The sequence below is a fragment of the Thalia democratica genome, chromosome 2 (genome assembly GCF_965202585.1).
Source record: "Thalia democratica chromosome 2, ktThaDemo2.hap1.1, whole genome shotgun sequence".
Taxonomy (NCBI): domain Eukaryota; kingdom Metazoa; phylum Chordata; class Thaliacea; order Salpida; family Salpidae; genus Thalia; species Thalia democratica.
Genome location: NC_139166.1, coordinates 25774880 through 25790163, shown reverse-complemented (window position 1 = coordinate 25790163; position 15284 = coordinate 25774880).

Sequence of the window (15284 nt, the reverse complement as noted above, 5' to 3'; positions counted from 1 at the left end):
TGCTAAATTACTTTACTGAAAAGCACAGAAAGTTTTAATTGTACTTATTACAAAAAATACATTTGTTTAGGAATATCAATTTAAGTATAAATTACTTATATTTTTTTAGATAACCTAACTCTATAGAATGTATTGAGTTTTCATTATTGATTTTATAATTTTTTTGATCAAGCTTTGTTGGGTGTAAAATTCTTGCCTGAAAAGTTTTAGAATCAGTTTGTTTGTTGTTATCTAAGTTTAAAAACGATCAAAACATATGCATTAGCAGTAATCATATAAATATAAAGAACAAAAAATTTTGCAAAGTTTAATTAATTACAAGATGCTATTTGTTGGTGTTGTATATTTTTATTTGATTTCATAGATTTATTTTAGATTGCTGTATGTTTTTTTTTATTTACACTGCCAATCTTACTTTATTGCATGTCGAATTTTTTCTTATTTCTTTTTTTTTGCGGTGCTCTGTATTCTCTTGAACTAACTTATGTAAATACTTTTCGTTGAACTAATTCACCTTTAATCAAACTTTAAATAATAGTTTTTATTATACTTTATTATTAATATAAAACTACCTAAAATTCACTTTGTTTTTTTGTTATTTTATTTTATATAATATTTTATATAATATTTATCAAATTTAAATATCACTTAAAACATTTTTATAAATAAGAGCCAACGACTGTATGATGAAAGATTTTTCAGAAAAATTTTTAAAAAATTACTAACCATATGTAAAACTCCTTTTAGACATTCGCAAAATATTTAAATGAAGCTTCAAGCCAAAATTGTATCACAAACAAATAATATATTCAAAAGTTGTATTATATAACTGTCTACTTTTCAATAACTTTAAAATAGTCTCTTGTCCTTTTATTAATTTAAACTAGTGGTGACTTAATAGTTAGTTAATTTACATATGATGAACAGTTTATGTATTTATATTTTTATAATTACTTTTAAACTTTTTTTTAAAAGCAAAAATTTGTGAAAGTTTAAATACTGCTACAAAAGCGTTATTTTTTTCGAAAAAATTTTAACTAATTTATAAAACTTAAAATTTTTCGTATTAAAAGCAAAAAAATTAGCAATTTTCAGTACTATTAAAACAAATTAAAAGTGAGATTTCCTTCGTCAATTGAAGTATTCAAAGTCATACTAAACTGTTATTTTTTAACTGTATTAACTAATAAATTCAGAAAAATTTCTACATATCTATTGTAGAAGTTTTAAGTCACTAGAAAATATAACTCAATTATGTTTTAGATACACTTCTACTAATACTTTTATTTATAATACAACTTTTTCATCTTCTAAATACAGCTCAGGTATGTATTAAAGTTAACTGCATTTATTTATTCATATTCATTGTGTCTAACCTTATCTCTATTAAAGACTTATTTATGGTCGGGTAGACTTATACGAAGCTTGTTGAAAGTTGTTTAAACGCAATTTGTAAAAATGTCAACATTGATAAAAGCATAACAGAAAAATATTTTTTTGTATTAAATATTTAGTCTTTGGCTTATGATTTTATTATTTTTGTCAAGTAAAAATTACTAATTGTTTATAACAGTGGTCAGCAGCCTTTTATGGGTAACTGGCCAATTTATAACAATATTAATCGAGGGCTACAGTCATTCTTATATAGTTGGAGTTATCTATAAAAATATTATTTGTAGCAAAAAATGTGATAAAGTATGCAATGATAAAGTACGTTTAATATCTAAGTAATGAAATAAAAAATTTATTTAGGTTTTCCCAAAGTGGTGGCCATGAGGTCAAAATTATAATCTTCCACTAGATATTCTGAAGCTGATAATGAAGAGAAAAAAAAATTTAAGTAGTCTTGTTGGAGGGGCCATAACTTTTGATATTTTCTTAAAGGGGGCCATTTAAAAAACAGTTTGGGAAATTCTAATTTAATGATTTTAACCGAAATAAATTTATTTTTCATCGTTTAAAAATTTTAGTTGAAAAGTACATCGTGGGACGCATTTGGCTCGCAGAGTGCCAGCCCCTGGTTTATAACTAAACAAAGATTACATTTTTTTAATTAGAACATTTTGATTTAAGCTTGTTTATTTCAATAAAGCTTAAAGAATCAGCCATAACCAAAACAAGCATGTAGAAAAATTCTTTAAATAAAGTTACTTCAAATCTGATAGTCATTGAATATAAAATAGCTGTGATGAGATAGTGTAATAAAAATTTATTTTTTCTGATTGGATTTGGAAAGAAAAAAAAATTATTTTTAAATACTTTCAAGTTAATTAACTCTAAGCTTGTCTTTTTCCTTCGTTTATTAAATCAATATTTCGTGTTATAACTTTAAGTATTTTACAGTTGTTAAATATTTTTAATATAAGTTAAAGTTTTAAAAAGTAAATTTAAAAAAATCAGTTTTTTGTCGAAGTTTATTAACATAAAGTGTACTTTGCCTAAGATGGTACAGATGTTATAAATCATTATAACCAATAAACAAACAAAAAATTTACTTTTAGCTGAACTGGCTTTTGAAAATTATGAAAATTTTTAAAATAATATTTATATGTACTCATCAAAGTTTAATCAAATTTAATAAACACTGTTATAAAATCTTGACTATCCAAAAAAGTATAGACAGAATCCTTGATATTTTTGATAAAGTAGTAACTAATTGTGACTATTTTTTGCAATGTTTTAACTATTACCAACATAAAATTTAAAAAAAAGTTTGAATAGCATACCATAATTCGCAGAAAAATAAAAAAACACAGTTATGTCAATTACAAACAGCCAGTTTATCATTTTGAATAAGTTCAAGTTTATTTATAATAACTTAAAAGATATTTAACACTAAACAATATCCTAATACTTTAAGACAAAATTTAGAAAAAAATTTATTTATACAAAAACTGTTATTCTATTTCTTTTTTAGCCTTGTGTCAAAGTAGGTTAAGCCAACTTTTAACAACAAAGAAACATAAGACATTTAAAGACTTCTTAATTTACACTTGAATTTTTCTTTTCATAGTACTAAGAAATGTTGTAAGATAAGTTTTATTTCATGCTTAATCAAATAACAATTTTCAGTTGTCAGGAATCCAAATCATGAGCAACGCTAACGACCCTTTAATTTCGGCTGAGCTCAAAAAAATACTAAATATATGAGAAATCTGTACGAACAACTCGACCGGTTCCAACCTTTCAAAACCTTGCCCAATGTTTCTGAAAGTAGATGAAAAAAAATTGAAGAGGATTGAACGTATGACAAAAAAATCTGAAAATTTGATCATAAAGACCTCCCTTGCAATTTGCACTCCCAAGATGACAGAAGAACAACTTCCTCGACATGATAGATTTAAGATTGCGCTTGAATAGTTGGACGTCGGATCTGATCGATCAACTGCTGCAAATTTTTGGGGACAAAATTAATAGATTTGGTAGAGAAAAGTGGAGTTTGGTGATAAAATATAAGTCCGATTTTGCATTTGTTCTCAACAGTGTGATGTTATATAGTTTGTAATTTTGTACAAGTCGTAGTTTTAAGATACATTTTAACATATGTTTGTCCACTAAAATTTACATTGTCAAGTAAATTTATTAGTAATGTTGACTTCGTATTGGATATACATGTTTTTAATATCTTTAAAAGAAATATCTAGCAAAGATTAAACCGAAATACACAACTTTAAAATTTTCACTTGCTTTTAAATAAACCTTTTGTTGGTAATACTTGCTCATGGTATTTTAACTGCATTTACTGTCAAATCTCTATTGTAAAGCTAAAATTAAAATAAAAAAATTGTTAGTAAAAAAGTAAAGTATGGTTAGAAAGCAGTTAAAATAGTAACAACTAAAATGCCATTGTTTACAGAAAAGTAAACATGCGTTGTTCAAATTTGCTTAAGTTAAGATTTAACACGTGTGTATTACAAAAATAATAAAATTTTTCAAATAACTTCTTTTACAATTTAAGAATAAAATTGTATTTTTTCAAATAGTCCGAAAAACAGTTTCATGTTTTTAATCTAGTAAACCTTAAAGCACTTAGCTACTTGACGATCAGTAATTATAGCATATGTATGTTGTATAAATCATAAATTAACTAGATTTTGTTAAGTTGCACATAAAAGTTTTAGTTTCATTAACTGGGTTTTGTTGAAAAGGTTTTTCATTGTCAAAACTGTGTATCTAACTTCTACTAAGCATTTATTAGCCGTTACAACTCAAAAAATATTTATTAATTTAAAATTTGACATATTACTTTTGTTCTAATTTAAGTTGTACGTCAGAACTTTATATTAACATGAGCTTGTCTTCCGAGTTATGAAAGTCAAGCTTTGGCTCTGATGTCTTTTGCCGATAGTTTCTATGATAGGTATGAACAAAAGTCATTTAAAGTGTATTTTCTTTTAAAAAAAGTCTATTGTACAACAGAAGGTGTACTAAACAAAAATTTTTATACTTGAGAGTTTAAATTAATTACAAATAAAAGTTTTGTAATTAAAACGTTAGCATAAAACTTCCAACAGATGATCTAAATGTAAGTAAAATTTAAGTTACTGTATTATTTTGACTTGCATACTGTAGTAAAAATTTTACTATTCAAGTGAATATTTTAAAACTATAAAGAAGGCACTGCCACATTAAAATTTTTATAAAATTATTTTCTATCTGTTTATTTATGAGCAACAGTACTCCAAAAAATACTTGGCTCTAGTAATTTTTTTTTCTCAAAAGTTAAATAGACCACTATGTTGATATGACAAAATTAAAAGAAATGCAACCTTTTTTTTTCTTTAAACAAAATTCACAAAAAAATTACAACAGGAATTATATTTATATATAAAAAACATTTTTTATGCGTACTTATAGCTTTAGAATGAACAGCTGGACTTTTATAAACAATTTAAACTTAATATTTTTAAACAAAAAAATGAATTTATTAAGAATTTCAACAGATTATTTTTGTGATAAACATCTATAAAAAGTTCTTTGTTTAAAAAAGAAACAACTCTCACTATATATTTGTAAAAGTAAAATAAATATTGCTTGAATTATTTCTAACTAACATTATACAGTTTAAAATATAAAAAAATAAGAAGTTTTTTTATGTAGTTTGATAAAGTTTAATAACAAAAACAATAAAACAGAAACAATACTATTTTCATTTTATTTCAATAAATTAAAAAAGTTTAAGCTAAATGTTAAAATATTTAAAACCAAGAAACGTGATTTGGTAGCAAACTTGTGGATTTTTTTACAATCAAAATGTTAAACTATTTATTTACAATCAAAAAATTAAACAATTTATTTACAATCAAAAATGTTAAACTTAATTTTCATTTATTGTAAGAAGCTGCAAACAGGCAGATCGCATTAACTTGCATTTCTGAACAACATTTAAAGAAACAAATGCAACATTTACATTATAACAGTTTTTTTATCAAATTTGCCTGTAAAAAAGAAAATTATTTGTAAAATTTAAAACCTTATATAAGGCGAGTATAATTCTGTTATTGTTAATGTTAAACATAGAAAAATTGGTATCAAAGTGAAATCTTTGAAAAAAAATTCTATTCTGTAGAAGTGAATCGAAAATAAACATGTATTAAAAACATTTAGAAGCATTCAGCTTACTATTTTAAATCTTTAAAAAAATTTTCTTTCAAAATTGTAGAAAAAAATTTTTTGTAAAAGTATCTTAGTTTTTTTTAATTTATATAAAAATAATAATATTACGACGTAAGTATAAACTTTTGAAAAATTAATTATTAGTGTTATTTTTTATAAATCTCCTTTTGTACTTTAATATTGTAAGCACCTAAGATATGTTATTGTTTTTCTATAAGTTTTCAATCACCTATTTAAAACTTTAGTTTGTAGAAATAAAAATACGTTTATAAGTATTTTAAAAACTTTGTATACAATACTAAAACATTTGACTCAGTCATTGTATAACTGATTTAATGACTTTGTTATGTATAAATATAATAAAGTTGAAATAGATAACAGTAAAAGAAGAAAAGATTTACTCTAGATATTTTGAGTAGTTTAAACGTTATACGTTTTTTTTTCCTGTAGGTGATTCTTTTATAAAGTTTTAGTTTATTAGTATGTATTCAGGAATTGTTTTTATTGATTATATTTTTATTACATTAAGAATAAAACTAAAACACCAAATATAGCTTGTTTTTTTTAAATAAGTATAAATAACATTTATACAAATGTAAAATTAACTTTAGTTCATTATTACAATTGTAAAAGTTGTAAAATCACGTATAGACTTTAAAACACTCTTTTTATCTAATGTAACTAACTTAAAAGCAAGATTGTTCTAATTTGAAAATGTTGGAATGAATAAAAAACAAAACGTTACAAAAATTTATCTTATTTTGATAATTAAGAAAACAAGAAGCTAATGTAAGAAATACAAATTATAAAAAAAATAATGTATAAACAACACAACTCAAATGCAGTAAGGAAAAAACTTTAAACCTTACAAATAAAGGTTTATTTTAAAGTTTATTCAACTTAATAAAACCTTCTGATTTTTAAAATACACGATTTAAATTTTTTAAGATTCAGAATATAACCATCTAGTTTAATGATCTAATTTCAATTAAAAAGTTATTTGTTTTTGAAATATAGTTTTTTGAAAGCAGATCGAAAATTTTTGTTTAAAATGTTATAAATCAGGACATTCCACACTGAATTAGTTGTTAAAAATGCAATAGATATTTATATCGATTTATGTTTTAAAAAGTGTTCATCTCTGTAAATGTTGTTATATAAGTATAAAGAAACATTGTAATAAGTTTTTTGAAAAAAACTAAACGTAAATGCGACAACCATAAAAACAAGAACTAAAGACATTTGTTTTTCTAAACAAAAACTACTTTTACCTTTTCGGTTTAGCGATAAAGAACTTTTATAACTTTTATACAACCTAAACAATGTCATGAAAGTCAAAAGCCACAATAAGCTAAACAAAATAAACAAAACGGCCGCGTTAATATTCTTATTCAAATAACATGCATATTTAGGGCTAACAACATGGTAGACATAATATGTAGGTTGGTACAACACAGATGGTATATTATCTATATCTCCACATAAAACAACTGCTAAAATTTGAAATGTAGCACTGAATAGCCAAATAAAAACAGATGCAACTTTTGCTAGCTTAGTGCTGTTTATCTGTTTGTACTTGAACGGAAAAGTCAATGCTACAAACCTATCAATTGAAGCAAACACCAAAGATATGAACGAGACGAAAATTGTTGTTGGTGCAACAAATTGTAATGCGAACTGTAATATTTGAAGACACAAGTCAGAACTATCAGCATAAAACTATCAGCATAAAATTTAACCCATAGCGTTTCGTAATTATAAGTTGTTACGTTATTTTTATGTTTGGATATTTCTAAGTCACTGTAATAGCACCATCTTACTAACTTGTGATGCGTATCTAGTTTCAACATTTTTAAGCAGAAGTATACAAAATAAGCACATATAGAAAAAGCCCAAAAAATATCAGAAACTGCTATGGAACACTTGTAAACATACTGACTATGACGTAACTTTTCTGACTTGTTCACCACAACAAGCACAATAAAATTTCCAACCACTGATGCTGTTCCAACTAGCAAGTAAAACACCGCCATTCCGACAATTGTTACTCTCTGTCTAAAAAACATTGATTTATCTTTTATAAACAGTATATCTTTTAAGAACCATATATTTTTAATTTTATGTTCGTTCTCATAATTTAAACGTTTTGTTTTAGATTTAACAACAAAAGTTACGACAAATATAGTTTTCTCACCTTTTAGTTATAATCAGATTTCTAAAATTGTCGAAAATCTGGCTGGAATGAACAGTACCATTCTTAGAAGATAAAAACCACAATTTAACTTGTTTGATTGTAAATGTGAAGTTTGATTTATATTCAAACATAAAGTACAGCTCACAAAACGCATACTCAGGGGGGTGCCTGTATAAAAACAATTTTTCTACTTTGTAATTTTTTTTGGGGCACACATTTTTGATATTGCATCGAATTTTTGCAAATTTTGTATCTAAAATGTTTCTTTCTAATGGAGTAATAATCAATGAAATTTTCTATTGGTTGTGTACCGCCTAATGATTCATAAATGCGGTGCAAAAGTTACTCTGAGTGTTAAATTGACTTTTGATGCAAGAATGACAGTGATTTTTTGACAGTGTCTAACTGTCTATATCTTAATTGTAATAGCAGGGACATTTAATATTTAGAATACACACGGCTAAAATTAAAGAAAAAAGACAAGTGTAAGACATATCTTTAGGATAGAAGCACCAATACTAATGCATGTGTTGTCCCGGATAAGACGTTAAAGGGTATCTAACTCAAGTGCACAACTCGATAACCAAAGGTTTTTTTGTGCACCTAGTCTGAGGACCAATTTTTTGAGCTTTTTTTTTCATTCAATAAACAAAATAGATTGTTTTCCAACAATGTTACTTTTTATAAGTAAATGTAAAACTTATTTTGTGGTAAAAACTCTTGAAGTACATTCAAGTAGCCAAAAGTAATGAGTATTTTGGTTTTTATATTAGAATTATTATTTTATAATAATTTACGAAAGTATTAAAATAGTCTGATATTTTTTGTATTATCTAAAAAAACTTATTACAAAAAATGTATTAAGACAACTAACCAAAACCTGAAGAAACTTTTGTACTTAGTAAAAAAGTGTTTTATCATCGTAAACAGACTTCATAAAAAAAGTTTATTGAGTATTAATTGTTTTTTTTAACTTACAAAGTAAGGAAAAACCATTTCATTTATTTTATAAAATTGTAGTCAACTTTTTAAATCACATCAAAAAATAAGATTGAGAAAACCAAGTTGCTTACATCAAGTAGTTTAAAAAAAATTAATTAAGTAGAAAAATAATATTCAACCAATAGTTAGCTTATGAGTAAAAATTTTATTAACTACATTTTTTGAACAAAAAAAAAAAAGACTGGTTAGCAAAAACCATGTAAAAACTAAATTAAAATTCAAAATAGTAAATGAAAACTAACGGTCTTTAAATATTTTCGTCGGTAAAGATTGCATTAAAATTGTTTTCACAAGTGTTTTCAAAAACATATGCAAGTTTTAAAATTAGCTGTCTTTTAAACTAAGTTTTCAAATAGGATTATTTTGCTTAAGTAGGATTTTCAAAGATGATTCAAGAAAAGTTCCTTTGTACTCCAGGTCTTTAAACCAAATAAATTGACTGCTTTTTTTGTCGTTCAATAAAGATATTGTAATAAAAATTAAAGTTCAACTGATCGTATTAAAACATTTTACAAACTTAACTTTTATAAATAAAAGTCTTCTAAAGTATGTTTACAAATTGGTTTATTTTAGTTTTTACTTACCTTTGTCTTTACAAAGCACATAGCTTAGTACAGTTTTTTAATTTTATGCTAAAAGAATACCTACAGTAAATTAGCTATAACAATGTATATTTTTTTGGTTGTATTGTTAGTTTTTTATGAAAAAATTTAAAAAAAAAAACTACTAATAAAAAATTAAACTAGTTTACAAAAGTTTACAATCGTGACGTTTTTTTTTTGACATCTTTCTTACTCATATACCCTTGCATAAATCGTAATTTTTAAAAGTGCACTATTAGTATGATAAATTATTTTAGAAACATATAATTTCAATTATTCGTTTTAATACAACTGGCATGTCATTGGTTGCGGGCCTAATTTTTGGAAAATAAAAATCCCGTAAATTTTACCTGAAACTTATTTTCTCTTCATTTCAAATCTCACAATATATACTTTATAAATATTCCTTCGCGGGCCACATTTTACCGATCCCTGTTCTACAATAACAATTAATCATTCATGTAGAATAAAATATATGTTGTGTTTAACAAAATATCGCGTTACTATAATGAATTCTTTCGACAAATCACAGCTGCTTTTATATATACCTGAAGTTGTAGCTTTTTCTGAATGACTTTAAGAACTTTATTCTTAAAATTATTAGTTTTAATTTCAAACTATAATAACTTCTTTAATTGCAAATTTATAAAAAAATTGTCTTCATTTTACAATCAAGTATTTTATTAAACAATTATCAATATCAAAATATTTCTTATTTTTTATAATTTTTTTAGTTAAAAAATAAAGGTCATGCACAAATCATCAAAATATGTTATAAACTATTTTATAAATCTATTATAATAAATGAAGTATTGAATATTTATAAATTTATCTTTTTGAACGTAGTAGTGTTATGGAACTAAAAAATAAAAAATATCTTTAAATCATCACCATATTTTAACAAAACCAACTAAAAACATTTTATTACGAACTAAAAATGTTAATTCTACAAACTCATGGATTAAAAATCTATCACGATATTACAAAAAGCAACTAAGATTTACTTAAAAACATCTATGAAAAATATCAACTGGAATTCTTCTTAGTAGAATTTTGTTGGCTTTGTTTTTTGTTTTCTTTTTCTGCAAAATAAAACAATTAAAGTTTTGAAAGTACAAACCATTTTTGTTGTTTGAAACAGAAAATTGTTAAACATAAATATTAAGTTTGTTATGAAGTATGATAAACTAAAGCAAACGTATTACATAACTAACAAAATTTTTTATGTCAATAATGCTCTTAAAGCAAAAAAAAACATTTTGGATCTTTTTTGACCAAGTGGCAACAAATTATAATGATGAACAGAAAAATCTGTCTTTTAACGCAAATTTTGTGTTATTGTAAATCAGTTTAGTCTATAACAGGGGTCGGCAGCCTTTTGTAGCTCACGGGCCAACTTTCCCAGGAAAAGTTGCTCGCGGGCCACACTATTTATAAAAATATCTTTGAGGGCCGCATTTATTCAGATAAAATTCTAGTAATCAGTAGAAAAGATGAAAAATATGATAAATCAAGCAATAGTAGAGCACTAGAAAGAAGTATTTATTGAATTAAAAGCATAACTGAAAGTTTTTATAAAAAATATTTAAATTCAATTGTTTTAAAACTGTAAGTTATTCGCTGAAAAGGAGCTCGCGGGCCGCAGATTTTGACTTTGAGGGCCACATTTGGCCCGCGGGCCGCAGTTTGCCGACTTTTGCCTGCTTACTTTAGAAAGCCAAATTAAAAAGCCATTTATTTAGAAAAAAGGTTAAAAAAACTGTCTTATTTTACCATAAATGTACTTTTAGTTACTTTATTAAATACAAAGCAATTTGTATTAATTTCCTTGTTTTAAGTTAAACGAAACTTATGATTTAGTTTAAACACTATACTACACAAAAAAAATCTTTAATAACATAATATATAACTTAATAAATATTTTAGCATAATTTTTTTATACTATTTCATAATACACAATTTTAATTATTTTATCTAAAATCATTTTGATACTCTCTATAATTTTATTACATTTTTCTTAATAAAACTCCTTATTGTAATATTTCCCACAAACCTTCCATGTTTTTCTTGTGTTTTTTCTTCCTTCTTTCAAGATGCAACTTGTGTTTGTTCCACTCATTCCAAATCTTAGCACTTTCGTTCCTTATCGTTGTGTAATAATCAATACGCTCTTCACTCGTCATCAATGCTACCTCTGTACCATTATTACGTAATTAAATATAATTACTATTTTTCATATATATATATATATATAATTTTTTATCGTTTTGTAATAATTATACGTTATATATAATTTTTTATCGTTTTGTAATAACTTATACGTTCTTCACTCGTCATCAATGCTACTTCTGTTATGACTATGAAATTAAATATAATTTTCATTAGTTACATATATATATATATATATATTATTATTTTATCGTTGTGTAATAATCAATACGTTCTTCACTCGTCATCAATGTTATTTCTGTACCATTATTACGTAATTAAATATATTTATTATTTAATTGTATATGTATATATATATATATATATATTTATTAACTATTTATATATATATATACATATGATTCTTATTGTTGTGTAATAATCTATACATTCTTCACGCGTCATATTAGACAGTTTTGTTTCATTATTACGTAATTAAACAAATTAAAATTAGTTTAATTACTGAGGGTGAAACACAAAAATCTGATACTAGTCAACGTAACTAGTTTTATAAATTTGAATAAAATAAAACTATGTAATAAATCATGAAGCAGCTATAACATCAAATTTTCACATTACTTTTTTTCTATTAAACTAACATATGAAACAGAACTAATTGACTGACATATTCAAGAGATTTATGTGAAAGAGTTCTGTGAAAATTTGTTAATATACATTCCACTGAACTTGCTTCGCTGGGATCTCAATTAGCGAACGATTTAGTTTAGTTCTTTTAATTTTTACAAGTAGCTATATAATTTTAACTGTTTATTCAAACTACTCTATTAAAACTCTATTTTTCTTATTGCCTATTTTAATCTGTATTGCTTATTTTAGCTGTAATACAGTTGTTATTTACTTTTAACAGCAAATAACCTTCATCACTGTTCAGTTAAATCTTTTATATTAATAAGTAGCTATATAAATTCATACTGTTTATTCTAATTATCCTATTATAATTGTATTTATCTTATTGCCTATTTTAAACTGCTTATTTTAGCTGTGATACAGTTTTTTTAACAGTGATACTTGGCGGGGGAACGGGTCAGAAAAGCACGGGTGACACTTTAGCACGGTGTGACACTTTAGCACGGGATGACACTTTAGCACGGTGTGACACTTTAGCACAGGTGACACTTTAGCACGGTGTGACACTTTAGCACGGTTTGACACTTTAGCACGGTGTGACACTTTAGCACGGTGTGACACTTTAGCACGGGGTGACACTTTAGCACGGCGTCACTTTAGCACGGAGTGTCACTTTAGCACGGGGTGACACTTTAGCACGGTGTCACTTTAGCACGGTGTGACACTTTAGCACGGGGTGACACTTTAGCACGGCGTCACTTAAGCACGGGGTAACACTTTAGCACGGGGTCACTTAAGCACGGGGTGACACTTTAGCACGGGATGACACTTTAGCACGGCGTCACTTTAGCACGGAGTAACACTTTCGCACCGCGTCATTTTAGCATGGAATGACACATTTGTTTATGCTTATATGTTATGTTGAAAAATATAAAAATAAACTATGCAACATAATACTACAAGCTTTTAATATGTTTTAAGTTAAAGCTTCAACTAAAACTTTGTATTTAATATAGAAATACACTAGTTACTCTATGGCAAACCTCAACTTAATAATAACAATACAAAAATAATTTTAAGAATTCTATCAAATCATTTTATTAAGATATTTTAACTAACATATTTAAATATTTACTATCATATTTTAAACGTAAAACTACTTGTTTAAACCTAGCAACAAAAGTACCTAGCAACTAATAAATACTAGTATATTAGTAAATACGTTAAATAAAAGTGTAAATGTGTAAAATTTATATATAGACTGTAACAAAAGTAAATAAAACTATTTTACAATTTTCTCTGTCTATTTAGGTTTTCTATTCTTTTAAATTTTAAGAAATAGTACAATTTGAAGTTTGATCAGTAAAATTTTTATTTGATTATTTTAAGCCGATTGTTTCAAAAGTGTTTGTACTCATGTTTGCATTTTACCATCTGCCGATATTGTTACTTTTATATATGCGGGTTTAGCGTTTAACTGACTTAACACGTTATTATAAGATAGGTCGTAGATAGTTTCTTAAGTTACTTTTAAATTAACTTCTAACAACTAACAACTAACAATTAAGTTTAGCGTTTAACTGTTTAGCGTTTAGCGTTTAATTAGGTTTAGCGTTTAACTGACTTAACACGTTATTATAAGATAGGTCGTAGATAGTTTCTTAAGTTACTTTTAAATTAACTTCTAACAACTAACAATTAAGTTCTAACAACTAATCGAAATACCGAATCAAAGAAACAGAACACAAAATTTTCGTTTAAACTAAATTCTTGAACAACTGAGCAAGATAATAATGGCGTCAAGTTAACTGTGCAAAAGCACAGCCAAAATGAGCTCATAACAACGGCAACAAGTTACTGCCAAAACAGTACAATAAAATGAACCCAATAAAAAGAAAAGTAATTTTCCCCGCTAATCGACGCAAAGCCGTTGCAGTATTTATTTATTTTAAGATTTTTATTAAAAAAAAATTTGAACATAATTTAAATGTAAGGTCTAACAAATTTAACAACATAAACTTACCGACTATTAAAAAAATAGGGTGAAAGAACATTGTGTTTCTCATATCCTTATATTTGATTTAGCTTTTTTCGTTTTTAGTCTATTTAGTTAAAAAATTTAAAATGTTTTGAACATAATAGAAAGTATAAGGCTTGTTTATGATAGGATTAATTTTAACACTTAGTTCATGAAGTTAGCATTTCAACATTAACATTATTATAAGTATTAGTGATTAGTTGAAAATAAATGTTTCTTTTATTTAAACACATAGTTTACTTATACGTTTAAGCTGTGAAAGTAAAAGTAACAATACAAGTTCTTGTGTTTAAAGAAAGTGTAAAAGAGTTTATGTTTTGTTTGTTTATGTTTTAAACAAGCTAGTATAGGTTTAAAAATGTATGTTTTGTTTGTTACGTAAATGTTATTTTAAACTTTAGTACTAGTTCCTAGTGCAAGTCCAAAAGGACTTGTGACTTCGGCAATAAATGGAATTCCACTATCAATCAAAGGCTCATTACCAAAAGAAAAGTCATTGAAAAGAGCTGCAATGTAAGTAAAGTTCATTTTAGTACGGATTTCAATTTGTTCAAATTAGTATCAATACCTTTTGGACTAACAGCTTTATTTCCAAAAAGTGCATGATTTTTATTGATTTTACAAAACAAAATTTTATTTTAGTATAGGCTTTAACTTATACCAGTCAATATCCTTTAGACGTAGAGCTTATATTTTGATAAAGTGTTTATTATTTTGTATTTTCATATAATTAAATTACATTTTAGTGTAAGTTTTAGCTTATACCAGTCAATATCCTTTAGATATAGAGTTTTTATTTTATTTAGATTATGAGTTTTTGTACTTTTAAAGTAAACTAAGTTAAAAGATAACCAAGTTTAAAAGTAAGCTTTTTATAAAAACCTTCTTATAAATTTTAGACGTGCAAGAAAATCACATAATGTTCACTCACCCATTGCAGACAAAATAGAGGATATCGAAATCCCAGAATATCTAAAGATTTATAAAGGGAATGGAGTCGTTGAAAACTTTTTGCTTGGGGACAGTGGGAATGTCC